The sequence below is a fragment of the Callithrix jacchus genome, chromosome 3 (assembly GCF_049354715.1).
Source record: "Callithrix jacchus isolate 240 chromosome 3, calJac240_pri, whole genome shotgun sequence".
Classification (NCBI taxonomy): domain Eukaryota; kingdom Metazoa; phylum Chordata; class Mammalia; order Primates; family Cebidae; genus Callithrix; species Callithrix jacchus.
This window is the reverse complement of record NC_133504.1, coordinates 45,643,854-45,657,355: the sequence shown is the minus strand read 5'-3', so window position 1 is coordinate 45,657,355 and position 13,502 is coordinate 45,643,854. Positions and strand designations below refer to the sequence as shown.

Below are 13,502 nucleotides of genomic sequence, written 5' to 3'. Positions count from 1 at the left end.
CCTGTTGTATGAAGTTTACTATCTTCTGCTTCTCGCTAGCTGTAAAGTGAATAGACAAATTGGATATAAACGTACTACTATGCACCTTTACTGTGAAGCTGAAATGGGGCAGAGAAGCTGTTAAGTGGGCATTTAGTGTTATCCCCTTCCAGTCACTTGATAATTCCGTTTCTGCCTCTTAAGCCTTCAGTTTTCTCATTTGCTTAGCTGATATTGCTTCCTATAGTCACTAAAAAGTTGGAAAGCAGATGAGAAAAGAACCCCACAAATTTCCACTATTTCCGCTCTGTCACCTATGCATATGTTAATTGTTACTGCCTTCTGTCATACCACTGGATGGATTGTGCTAAAACATATGACAGCCCTTTTTTTTTTTTTTTGCCTAATTGGCCTCATGGCTCCAGCAATTCACACCTTTATCAATTCCTTCTCGTTCTCGCTGTCCTTCCCATCACCATACGAACACCAGTATACCCTTCTAGAGCACCTTACTCAGTCCCTTTATGGCAAAGCTCAAAGGAATTTTTCATATAGCTGTATCATTTAATTTTTTTGAATTTTTAAAACTTTTACACATATTTTTAGAGGTCAGGCACACTGGCTTACATCGCTAATCCCAGCATTTTGGGAGTCTGAGGTGGATCGATTGCTTGAGGTCAGAAGTTCAGGACCAGCCTGGCCAACATAGTGAAGCCCCATCTCTACTAAAAAAATTAAAATTAGGTGTGGTGGTGGGCACCTGTAATCCCAGTTTCTTGAGAGGCTGATGCATATGGATCACTTAAACCTGGGAGGTGGAGTTTGCACCACTGCATTCCAGCCTGGGCTACAAAGTGAGATGGTCTAAAAATTATTGCCGGATGTGGTAGCTCACGCCTGTAATCCCAGGACTTTGGGTTGCTGAGGCAGGCAGATCACCTGAGGTCAGGAGTTTGAGACCACCCTAACCAACGTGGAGAAGCCCCACCTCTACTAAAAATGCAAAGTTAGCCAGGTGTGGTGGCACATGCCTATAATCCCAGCTCTTCAGAAGCCTGAGGCAGGAAAATCACTTGAACCCAGGAGGCGGTGAGCCAACATTGTGCAATTGCACTCCAGCGTGGGCAACAAACTCTCAAAAATACATATATTTTTGAACATATATGTATTTTTATATATGGTGTGATCATAGATCACTGTAACCCCAACTCCTGGGCTCAAGCCATCCTCTCAGGCCTGAGTAACTAGACACAGGTCTGTGCCACCACACCGTTTTTTTTAAAGACAGTCTTGCGCTGTCACCCAGGCTGGAGTGAGTGTGATTTCGGCTCACTGCAACCTCCATCTCCCAGGTTCAAGCAATGCTTGTGTCTCAAGCCTCCCCAGTAGCTAGGATTATAGGTGCCCACCACCATGCCCAGCTAATTTTTGCATTTTTTAGTGGAGATGGGGTTTTGCAATATCTGCCAGGCTTGTTTTGAATTCCTGCCCTCAAGTGATCCTCCCGCCTCAGCCTCCCAAATTGCTGAGATTACAGGTGTGAGCCACTGTGCCTGGCCCACCCTGCTTGTTTTTAATTTCTTTGTAGTGTCTTGGCTGTTATGTCCAGACTGGTCCCAAATTCCTAGTCTTAAGGGATCCTCCTGCCTGAGCCTCCCAAAGTGCCAGGAGTATAGGTGTGAGCCATGGTGCCCAGCCACATTTTTTAGTTTTTATTTTATTTTTCTAGAACTTGCTGTAGTTAGGCTTTTCCCCCACACCACTCCAAGAAACTGCATTGTCAAGATTAGCAGTGATTTTGTTCCTAAGTCCAGTGTTCCATTCTCAGTCTTATTTAACCTCTATTAGTGATTTTTGCTTGCTGTCACCTCATCCTATCAGTGACTGTTGACAATTGATTTCTTCCTGATTTTAACTGTTCCAGAACCTCAACTCAAAGCTTTTCCTCCTCCATCACTGGCTACTCCTTTACTAGCCAATTTCTTAGACTTTGAATCAGTTTTAGAAGGCCCTAGGGCTTGGTCCTTAGACATTTCTATACTCTCCCTAGGTTCTTGGTTTTAATGGAGATTTTTTTTTTTTCAGTCTCTGTAGAGACTCAAAAATTGCCAATGCCAACTATATTGCAAGTCATCACAGTGGGGTATTTGGAAAAGTTTTCAATTAGCAATAATCGTGCCTCAGATAAACTTCATTGGCTACAATACTGACACTGCACAAGGCTTAATGGAGATTTTTGTATTTTTTTTTTTTTTTTTTTGAGACGGAGTTTTGCTCTTGTTACCCAGGCTGGAGTGCAATGGCGTGATCTCGGCTCACCGCAGCCTCCACCTCCTGAGTTCAGGTAATTCTCCTGCCTCAGCCTCCTGAGTAGCTGGGATTACAGGCACATGCCACCATGCCCAGCTAATTTTTTGTATTTTTAGTAGAGATGGGGTTTCACCATGTTGACCAGGATGGTCTCGATCTGTTGACCTTGTGATCCACCCACCTCGGCCTCCCGAAGTGCTGGGATTACAGGCGTGAGCCACTGCGCCCGGCCGATTTTTATATTTCTAGCCTATACTTTTCTTTGGGAGATCCAGGTTTGTCTAAGTGCTTACTTGATATCCCCACTTGGATGTCAGGCATTTAACATACAATGTTCTAAAATGGTATCTCAATTGTACCCACCCTTTTGGTTGCTTAGGCCAAAATCCTCTGTGGTCATTGACTATTCAGTTTTTCAAACTATATACATCTGAAGTCTAATCAGTTATTACCGTCTTTCGCTATTTGAAACAAGCCACCATTACTACTTGGATTGTTACTGCCTACCTTGTCTCCCTAAGTCCTCTCTTGTGGAAGTCTTATTTTTTTGCGAACGGGATCTTTCTGTTGCCCAGAATGGAGTGCAGTGATATAATCACAGCTCACTGCAGCTTTGCATTCCCGAGCTCAAGCAATCCTCCTGCCTCAGATTTCTGAGCAGCTGGGCTACAGGTGCATGCCACTATGGCTGGCTAATTTAAAAATATTTCTTGTAGAAATGGGGTCTTTCTATATTGCCAAGGCTGGTCTGGAACTCCTGATCTCAAGTGATCCTCCTGATTACAGGTGTGAGCCACTATACCAGGCCCTGAAAGTCTGTTTCACATGATTCAAAGATCCCTTGTGATTTTGTGTCTGACTTGTCTCTTACTCCTTTTCCCCTTGCCTTTCCTTCCCTGTGCTTGAAATACTTTCCTTTATGTGACCACAGTGTTTACCTTCACCTCCTTGAAGTCTCTGCTGTTTTTCTTTTTCGAAATGGAGTCTCTCTCTGTTACCAGGCTGGAGTGCAGTGGCGTGATCTTGGCTTACTGCAACCTCTGCCTCCCCGGTTCCAGGGATTCTTCAGCCTCACCCTCCTGAGTAGCTGGGTTTACAGGTGTGCACCACCATGCCCAACTGATTTTGTATTTTTAGTAGAGACAGGGCTTCACCATGTTGGCCAGGCTGGTCTTGAACTCTTGACCTCAGGTAATCTGTCCACCTCGGCCTCCCAGAAGGATTACAGGTGTGAGCCACCATTCCCGGCCAGTTTTTTTTTGAGATAGGGTCTGGCTCTGTCACCCAGCTGGAGTGCAGCGGCACGAGCTTGGCTCACTGCAGCCTCCACTTCCCAGCCTCAAGTGATCCTCCCACCTCAGCCTCCTCAGTAGTAGGAGGAGACTATAGGTGCCTGCCACCACTCCCAGCTAATTTTTGTATTTTTTGTAGAGATAGGGTTTTGACATGTTGCCGAGGCTGGTCTCCCAATTCCTGAGCTCAAGCAATCCACCAGCCTCGGCCTCCCAAAGTGTTGGGATTACAGGCATGAGTCACTGTGCCCAGCCTGTTCTTTCAATATGCAGTTTCAAATCTTTTGTGGGACAGGCACAGTGGCTCAGGCTTGTAATACCAGCACTTTGGGAGGCCAAGCCAGGCAGATCACTTGAGGTCAGGAGTTCCAGACAAGCTGGTCAATGTGGAGAAACCCTGTCTCTACTGAAAATACAAAAATGAGCTGGGCTTGGTGGCATGGACCTGTAATCCCAGCTACTCGGGAGGCTGAGGCAGAATCACTTGAACTCGGGAGGAGGAGGTTGCAGTGAGCTGAGATCAAGCCACTGCACTCCAGGCTGAGAGACAGAACCAGACTCTGTCTCAAAAAAAAAAAAAAAAAAAAAATCTCTTTTGTGGCTAAAGTTTTCCTAAATTTCAGTTTTCAGCATTCTGTTTCCTTGCTTTGGTTCTCTGTATCAGGGACTTCTTTGCCTATGATCTTATAGCAGCTACAATTATAATTCCTAACTATCCGTGCAATACAATCCTTAGTCCAGGCTGAGTTGGCAAATTGCTGCCTATGGTAAATCTGGCCAGTTTCCATTTTTGTATAGTCTGCAAGCTAAGAATGGTTTTTATATTTTTATAGATTTGAAAAAATACTTTATGTGTGAAAATTATATGAAATTCAAAATAAATATAAATATCCACTAATAAAATTGTATTGGAACATAATCATACTCATTTATCTTTAAATATTCTCAGTTCCTGCTTTTTATTTATTTTTTTGAGACGGAATCTCACTCTGCCGCCCAGGCTGGAGTGCAGTGACATGATCTCAGCTCACTGCAAGCTCTGCCTCCCAGGTTCAAGTGATTCTCCTGCCTCAGCCTCCCGAGTAGCTGGGACTACAGGCACGTGCCACCATGCCTTGCTAATTTTTTTGCATTTTCAGTAGAGATGGGGTTTCAGCCTTCCTCCTCCCGAGCCAGGCTGGTCTCAATCTCCTGACCTTGTGATCTGCCAACGTTGGCCTCCCAAAGTGCTGGGATTACAGGCGCAGTGAACCACTTAAAAGGATCCTCTTGCCTCAGCCTCCCAAAATGCTGAATTATAGGCACGAGGCATAGCCCCTGGCCGTGCTGCTTTTTGCACTACAAATGTAGAGTTGAATATCTGCCACAGAGACCACATGTGGTACACTTAGCACTTCATACTGAGGTGCACACTGCAAACTGCAGTGATACCATGCTCAAACATCTTGAGCGCCACACGTTACCTGTGAAAAGACATCTTCAAAAATGAAATACAGTCCAGGCACTGTGGCTCACACCTTTAATCCAGCACTTTGGGAGGCCGAGGCGGGTGGTTACTTGAGGTCAGAAGTTCAAAACTAGCCTGGCCAACATGGTGAAATCCTGCCTCTACTAAAAATACAAAAATTAGTCGGGCATGATGGCATGCACCTGTAATCCCAGCTACTTGGGAGGCTGAGGCAGGAGAATTGGTTGAACCTGTGAAGCGGAGGTTGCAGTGGGCAGAGGTTGCAGTGAGCGGAGATTGCGCCACTGCACTCCAGCCTGGGTGACAGAGACTCAGTCTCAAAAAAAAGAAGAAAATACATTAAATCTCATTTCAAATCGTCATTCACAGATGAAAATTTGCAACTGATTTTATAATGGGAATCACTGATTAAGCCCTAATGAAATGTTATCCCCCATCTCAAAAAAAAAAAATTCCATTTTTTCTCACTAATAGATCTGTAGCTGGGGCTACAGGTGTGAGTCACCATGCCCTACTTTTTAAAATGTTTGTAGAGATGGGGGTCTCCCTATGTTGCCCAGGCTGGTCTTGAACTCCTAGACCCAAATGATCCTCCTGCCTCAACCTCCCAAAGTTGAGATTACATTTGTGAGCCACTGCACTGTTTTTGCTGACTTGGGCTGTTACCAGTGGCCTAGACATCTGGTCTGCCACTTGAAAGGCAGACTAAAGACATCCCTTTTAAGGCTATAAACTATGAAAATAAACTGTAGCTGCCAACCAGAACATCTGGGTCACTCATGTAGATGATTATGGTAAGGGCCAGTTCTCTTGATTATAGCTAGTGGAATCCAGCTGCTGATGAAGTCAGCACCACCTGGATTGTTCTCACAATGGCAACACATCCACGATGGCGGACTAGGCACCCAGTAAAGAACTCTTTCTCAGGCCTGCCAATCTTGGTGACCCCTGCTAAAGTTAGCCCATTTGTCCGGAGGTAAATAAGACCATATTACTCCTGCTGAGCAGTCTAGGAAAAAAAAATACAAAAAAAACCCCACCATATTACACAGGACATGGGCCCACTTGTTCCTAACTGACTGAGTACACTGGACCTTTGGTTTCCTCTTAGGGCAACTCATGGGGCGGGGTGCGGGGGGTGCCTCACTGCTGCTGAGACATTCTTAGGCTACGAAGTTGCTGTTACAGTCTGATCAACTGACTCTGACCACACAATTGCAGCTCTTGAAACTAATGTGTCACGTATTCTTAGTCTTCCAAACTATTTGCAGTCTGACAGTGGGGCACCTTTTGTCACAAAGGCCACTCAGCAGTGAGCCAAAAGTGAGATTATTTGATGAATATTTCACACTCCCTACTATCTACGGATAACTGCATTGTTGAGCATTAAAGAGGTTACTGACTATATCACCCTCACCTCCTCCTGTTCCACATAGCTGACTAAGGTATTTGGGTCACGGAATATGACAGTCCCAGAATCCCAGAGAGGGATTATCTCCATTTCACTGCCTCCTGGGTAATAATCAGGACAAAAGGTCTGGCTGAAAGAAGGGATGATTGAAGAAAATTTTGTTATAGGTATTAATTTTGTGTCAGTGGAGGAAAGGCAACGACCCTGGCATCTGGGGAGAAAACACCTTAGACCACACTAAGGAGTAAAGACAGGGTCTCACTCTGTTGACCAGGCTGGAGTGCCATGGTGCTATCACAGCTCACTGAAGCCTCAACCTCCTGGGCTCAAGTGACCCTCCCACCTCACCCTCCTAAGTAACTGGGACTACTGGCATGTGCCACTATGCCTGGCTATTTTATTATTTTTTTGTAGAGATAATGGTCTCACTGTATTTCCCAGACTGGTCTTAAAATTCCTGGCTCAGGGATCCTTCTGCCTCAGCCTCCCAGAATGCTGGGATTACAGGTGTGAGCCACCATGCCTAGCTGGAAGGGGAACAATTAATGACCAGGTTCCCTAGGTCAGTTTTTCAACCGTGGCACTATTGATATTTTAGGCCAGATAATTCATTGTTTAGCAGTTAATGCTGGCCTCTACCCACTAGATGCCAGTAGCACCTTTCCTCTAGTTGTGACAAATAAAAATGGCTCAGACATTGCCAGATGTCCCCTGGGGGGCGAAACTTTGCCTTTGATTCAAAACCACTACCTGAATCAAGTGGCCTGACCTGCTGCTGGGTTTGTACAAACCACTATGAAATGTGTTATGAAAACAGAAAATTTCTTTTAGACATGGTCCATCCTCAGTTTTGCTATGCTTGATACCATCAACAACAGCACCCAAATTCAATTGTATACAGACATCAGGACCAACACAGCCTTGGTTCAATCTGACTGATCACATGCTTTTGATGTCTGAGTGGTCTTAGATAATACCATATATGGCAACTGTGGCTGCAGCTATTTGGTGACACTGCCCCTGTGACCTAACCAATGTGATGATACAAATCAGGTTTAGCAACGAGTCCTGAACTAAAGTGACTTGTGTCCTTTGGAGTTATATTTTTGTATGTAGGAGAAAAAAGGGTCATGAGATGTCTCCCCATTAAGAACAGGGGTCATTTTCTGGTCCATCTATTGTCTAATTATTGCAGTGACACCAGAGATTAACAGATCAGTTTAAACTCTCTGTGCAGGTCTTAATGAATAAAATACCCTGGCCCTAGAATACCTCATGACTGCCTAAAATCAGACCTACTGGTACTCCCTGGGATTTATTCGCAGTGAGCTGTCTGCGAACCTGGAGAGTATGACTGAGATCAATACTGTAGGTTGGCCTCCTCTGTTGCTCTGAGTCTTGATAATAGACTTAATTAAACATCATAGGAGACAAATTGAGTGGATTTGGTTCTGGCTTCTGTTGGTTAGATTAATTGAAGTGGTTGCTAGAGTAGCATGCTTGTGTAAAAAATTTAAGTTTGTGTCAGGCTGAGGAGTGAACAGTGACAGAGGCAATGTGCTGCAGACCCCAAGTGTCTCTGCACATTCTTGCTGATTATGCCAAGCATACAATTCCTTGACTGTTCTTCACCTTGGCCACTTCTCAGGGCTGTGTTTGCACCCTTGTGAGCAACCTTGAGGGATGAGGTAACGTCTACCCTAGGAAAAAAAGCAAGCTTGCGTCCACTTGCTATAAAAGTGGCAGATCTTAGTGTTCCCCTCCTGTCACACAACTGGCTGCATAATGGGTCCTTTTGCATATCCTCCTTGGAATCTGGGAGGTATGGGAAACTGACACATGAGAACATGAAACACTGGTTCTCTCTTTTGCTGTGAGTAATAAAGTCTTTTGTTTCTGGCCAAGGAGTCTCATGTCTTCTACTAACATCCATGAAACCATGACAGGCTAACTTTTTTAGCTTGTAAGTAGGGTAAAATGTCAAACACTGCACAGTTTCTGACGATTTCTCCTGCCGAATTATTTGAAGCAAATTTAATGTAACAAATGTAAATATTTGTGCAAATACCTCAAAAATGATTCCTTAGAAAGATAACCATAATCCTATTAAACATAGCTCCAAATTTCAGTAATAATCTTTAATATCTTTAAATATACAGTCATACCAATTTAATGAGTCATAATTCTCTGATGTAATGCTGTGACTGGCAATGCAAGTGTGACAACTATGAAGGGTAATGAGCTTCCATTTGTTAAGATCATTTAAGAAGTCAAGGCAGGGCCGGGTGCAGAGGCTCACACCTGTATCCCAGCTCTTTGGGAGGCCAAGGCAGGTGGATCACCTGAGGCCAGGAGTTCGAGACCAGCCTGGCCAACATGGTGAAACCCCATCTCTACTAAAAATATAAAAATTAACTGGGCATGGTGGCAGGGGTCTGTAATACCAGCTACTTGGGAGGCTAAGGCAGGAGAATTGCTTGAACCCAGGAGGCAGAGGTGGTAGTGAGCCGAAATTGTACCATTGCACTCCAGCCTGGGTAGATGAGAGTGAAAATCTATCTCAAAAATAAAAATAAAAATACAAAAAATTAGCTGGGTGTGGTGGCATATATCCTAGCTACTTGGGAGGCTGAGGCACAAGAATCACTGGAACCCAGGAGGCAGAGTGCATTGAGTCGAAAGTGTGCCATTGTACTCCAGCCTGGGCAACAAGGGTGAAACTGTCTCAGGAAAAGGAAAAAAAAAAAAAAGTCAAGGTAGAAAAATTATTGCAGGTGTCAGCTCCTAGAAGTCTATTTGTGATACAGTAATTTTTATTATTATTATTATTTTTTGTTTTTGAGAGACAGAGTCTCACTCTGTTGCTTAGGCTAGAGTGCAATGGCGCGATCTTAGCTCTCTGCAGCCTCTGCCTCCCGGGTTCAAGTGATTCTTCTACCTCAGCTTCCCAAGTAGTTGGGACTACAGATGTGTGCCACCATGTCCAGCTAATTTTTGTTTTTTGTTGTTGTTGTTAATTTTTGTATTTTTTTAGTAGAGACAGGGTTTCACTATATGTTGGCCAGGCTGGTCTTGAACTCCTGACCTCAAGTGATCTGCCTGCCTTGGCCTCCCAAACTGCTGGTATTACAGGGGTGAGCCACCGCCCCGGCCATTACTACTTTTTTGAGACAGCCTTACTCTGTTGCCTAGGCTGGAGTGCAGTGGCGCAATCATGGCTCACTGCAACCTCCGTCTCCTCGGTTCAAGTGATTCTCCTACCTCAGCTTCCCAAGTAGCTGGGATTGCAGGCACGTGCCACCATGCCCGGCTAATTTTTCTATTTTTAGTAGAGATGGGGTTTCACCATGTTGGTCAGTTTAGTCTCAAACTCCTGACCTTAAGTGATCCACCTGCCTCAGCCTCCCAAAGTGCTGGGATTAAAGATGTAAGCCACTGTGCCCAGGCTGTGATATTGTAATTGTTTTGAGTCAAAAGAAAATGTCCATGGAACTGACAATACCAACAGGCTAACAAATGCTGGTAAAAGACGGGGAGCAAATGGAGCTCTCAAACATTGCTGTTGGAGTGTGAAATGGTCAAACCACTTTGGAAAATAGGCAGTTTCTTATAAAATTAAACATATATCTATTCTATCAGCTAACAGTTTACTCCTAGGTATTTATCCAAGAGAAATAAAATACTATGTCCAAATAAAATACTAAATAAAAGCCTTGTTTAGAAATATTCATACCAGTTTTATTCACAGTAGCTAATAACTGGAAAAAAGCAAACGGGGAATGGATAAACAAATGTGGTGTATTCCTGTGCTGAAATACTACTCAGTCGTAGTAAAAGGGAATGAACTACTGCTACAGCAATATGGACAAATCACAAAAATATTACGTTGAGTGAAAGAAGCCAGAGGAAAAGAGTAGATACTAGATGAGTCCATTTTTGTAAAATTCAAGAAGGCAAAACTAATATATGGTGACAAATCAGAACAGTGTTTGCCTTTGTCAGGGGAAGTGGGACATGTGATTAACTGGAAAGGGGTATGAAGAAACTTTCTAAAGCGACAGAAATGTTCTACATTTTGATCAGTGGTTTGTATATAATTGTCAAAAACTCATACAATTGTTTACTTAGTATCTATGCATTTTATGTAAATTGTGACTCAGTTTTTAAAAGGGACTAGCCAGCTTTGGCTACACCTGCTGCATTCTGGTGTCTCTCTGTCCCACTCTGAGGTAGGCTTTCCACACACTGAACTCGCCCCTTCACACCTACTCAGGCCTGAAACCAAACCTAAATACACCTCTTCCTCCCCACTCTGCACCCCCTGTTGCCTCATGACAAGGTTCCTGGCTACCATGGTATTCAGGATCTGGGCTCCATGTATGGGGCTCTGCATAGTAGCCTGGCCTTCACCTCCAGGAATTATGTGGCCAGATCTGATCACATTGTTCAATATTCCAATAGTCATGGTCTTCTCTTCTTTCTTCTTCTTCTTTTGACAGACTCTTGCTATGTTGTCCAGTCTGGAGTATAGTGGCACAATCTTGACTCACTGCAACCTTTGCCTTCTGCGTTCGAGCAATACTCCTGCCTCAGTCTCCCAAGTGGCTGGAATTGCAGGTGTGTGCAACCACATCCAGCTATTTTTATTTTTGTATTTTCAGTAGAGATGGGGTTTCACCACGTTGACCAGTCCGGTCTTAAACTCCTGACCTCAAGTGATCCACCCGCCTTGTTGGTCAGACTGGTCTCAAACTCCCTACCTCAGGTGATCTGCCCACCTCGGCCTCCCAAATTGCTGGGATTATAGGCATGAGCCACCATTCCTGGCCAGTATTATTATATTTTATTATTTATCTTTTATTACGTTTTGAGACAGAGTTTTGCAGGGCCGGGCACGGTGGCTCATGCCTGTAATTCCAGCAATTTGGGAGGCCGAGGTGGGCAGATCAACTGAGGTTGGGAGTTTGAGCCAGTCTGACCAACATGGTGAAACCCCCATCTCTACTAAAAATACAAAATTAGCTGGGTGTGGTGGTGCATGCCTGTAATCCCAGCTACTCAGGAGGCTGAGGCAGGAGAATCACTTGAACCCGGGAGGCAGAGATTGTGGTGAGCCAAGATGGCACCATTGCAGTCCAACCTGGGCAACAAAAGCAAAACTCTGTCTCAAAAAAAAAAAAAAAAGTTTCACTAACTTGTCCAGGCTGCAGTGCAGTGGTGTCATCACTGCAACCTCCACCTCCTGGGCTCAAGCCATTCTCTCACCTTAGCCTTCTGAGTAGCTGGGACTACAGGAATGCACCATCATGCCCAGCTAATTTTTATATTCTTTGTAGAGATGAGGTTTCACCATGTTGCCCAGGCTGGTCTCAAACTCCTGGACTAAAGTGATCCACCTGCCTTGGTCTCCCCAAGTACCGGGATTACAAGTGTGAGCCACTGTACTTGGTCCCATGGTCAGTATTATTACCCGGGCCTGAGGGAGTGGTCTGCATTGTCAAATCCTGAAGAAGAATATCTCACTTTCTTCATGGGCACCAGCTTGAGTGATGTGGCTGCTGGCTTTGTGGGGACCATCAGTGTACGGGGCTCTGCTCAGCAGCCCTGTTGGAGAATGTGATCCCAATTCTCCTCTTCTCTGAGAATGAGAATCCTCAGCCTCTTGCACAGTATAGTGTCAACATCACTCCCAGTCTCTTCAATAAAATGGTCTGTTCCTATGTCCATCAACTAAAATATGATACAGAGGCTATCCATTCCTATCCAGTAGGAGCAACTTGACAAACCTGCACAGGGGCAATGGTTCCATCCTTAGGCAGTTTTACAGATACATGGTATTGGAATGCCCTGTTTTTTTGTTGCTTTCCTTTTTTTTTTCCCCCGAGACAGAGTTTTGTTCTTGTCGCTCAGGCTGGAGTGCATGATCTCAGCTCACTGCAACCTCCTTCTCCCAGGTTCAAGTGATTCTCCTGCCTCAACCTCCCAGGTAGCTGGGATTACAGGCACCTGCTACCATGCCCGGATAATTTTTATATTTTTAGTAGGAACGGGGTTTCATCATGTTGGCCAGGCTGGTCTCAAACTCCTGACCTGTCTGTTGCTTTCCAACCTTGTCCCCAGCCCCCTGACTGCAGTGGGCATATGGGCCTTCTCATAGCTCAATCAAGTCTCTCTGACCAGCAAAGATACAGGCCTCTGTTTGCATCCCAAATTCACTGACCCTAGAGTGCTCTGCATATACAGATGAAACAGAAAACTGTTTTGTCACTATATGTTCATCTCTTAATAGCTCCGACATTTTCATGTCTAGAAACAAGATGCCACTGTTGCCTTAGTATAGAGTGATCTCTGGTCCATACTAGAGGGACAGCCTAATGCTGAGGCTCTTCAGCTGCTGGCCCCTTGGGGGCCTAGAGGATAATGTGGTGGGCTCAGTGGTCTGTGAGTCAGGGCTCTATCCAATAAAGTACTTCTACATGATGAGAAATAAATGTAGCTGTTCCTTTTAAGTATTTTTCTTTTGAGACAGGGTCTCATTCTGTTACCTAGGCTGGAGTGCAGTGGTGCGATCTCAGCTCGCTGCAGCCTCCGCCTCAAAGGTTCCAGCAATTCTCCCACCTCAGCCTCCCTAGTAGCTAGGATTACAGGAGTGTGCCACCATAGCCCGGCTAATTTTTGTATTTTTAGCAGAGATGGGGTTTTACCATGTTGGCCAAGCTGGTCTGGAATTCCTGACCTCAGGTGATCCACTGGCCTTGGCCTCCCAAAGTGCTGGGAGTACAGGCATGAGTCATCGCGCTGGGCCAGAGGCCAATAATTTGGTATTGTCAGTCAATTTCTGTGAAACGCAGACAACCAGTAGGTGATATTCATGTCTGAATAATGAATTTAAAACATTACTTCTCCTAAAAAAATATTTCATTTAATTATTGCCTAATTTATGGTACTTGAAGATAAATAATACACGGTATACATATAATTAGAATTCCTTTAAAAAAATCAGAACATGGGCCAGGAGCAGTGGCTTATGCCTGTAATCCCA

General features: G+C 44.5%; 1 non-coding gene across 1 annotated transcript; it reads right to left on the bottom strand.

Moving 5' to 3' along the window:
• Positions 1-2,064: 2,064 nt before the first annotated feature.
• LOC118152445 (U4 spliceosomal RNA) lies at positions 2,065-2,203 on the bottom strand. Its single transcript, XR_004741210.2, has one exon. It is a non-coding gene; the product is annotated as a U4 spliceosomal RNA (small nuclear RNA).
• Positions 2,204-13,502: the final 11,299 nt, after the last annotated feature.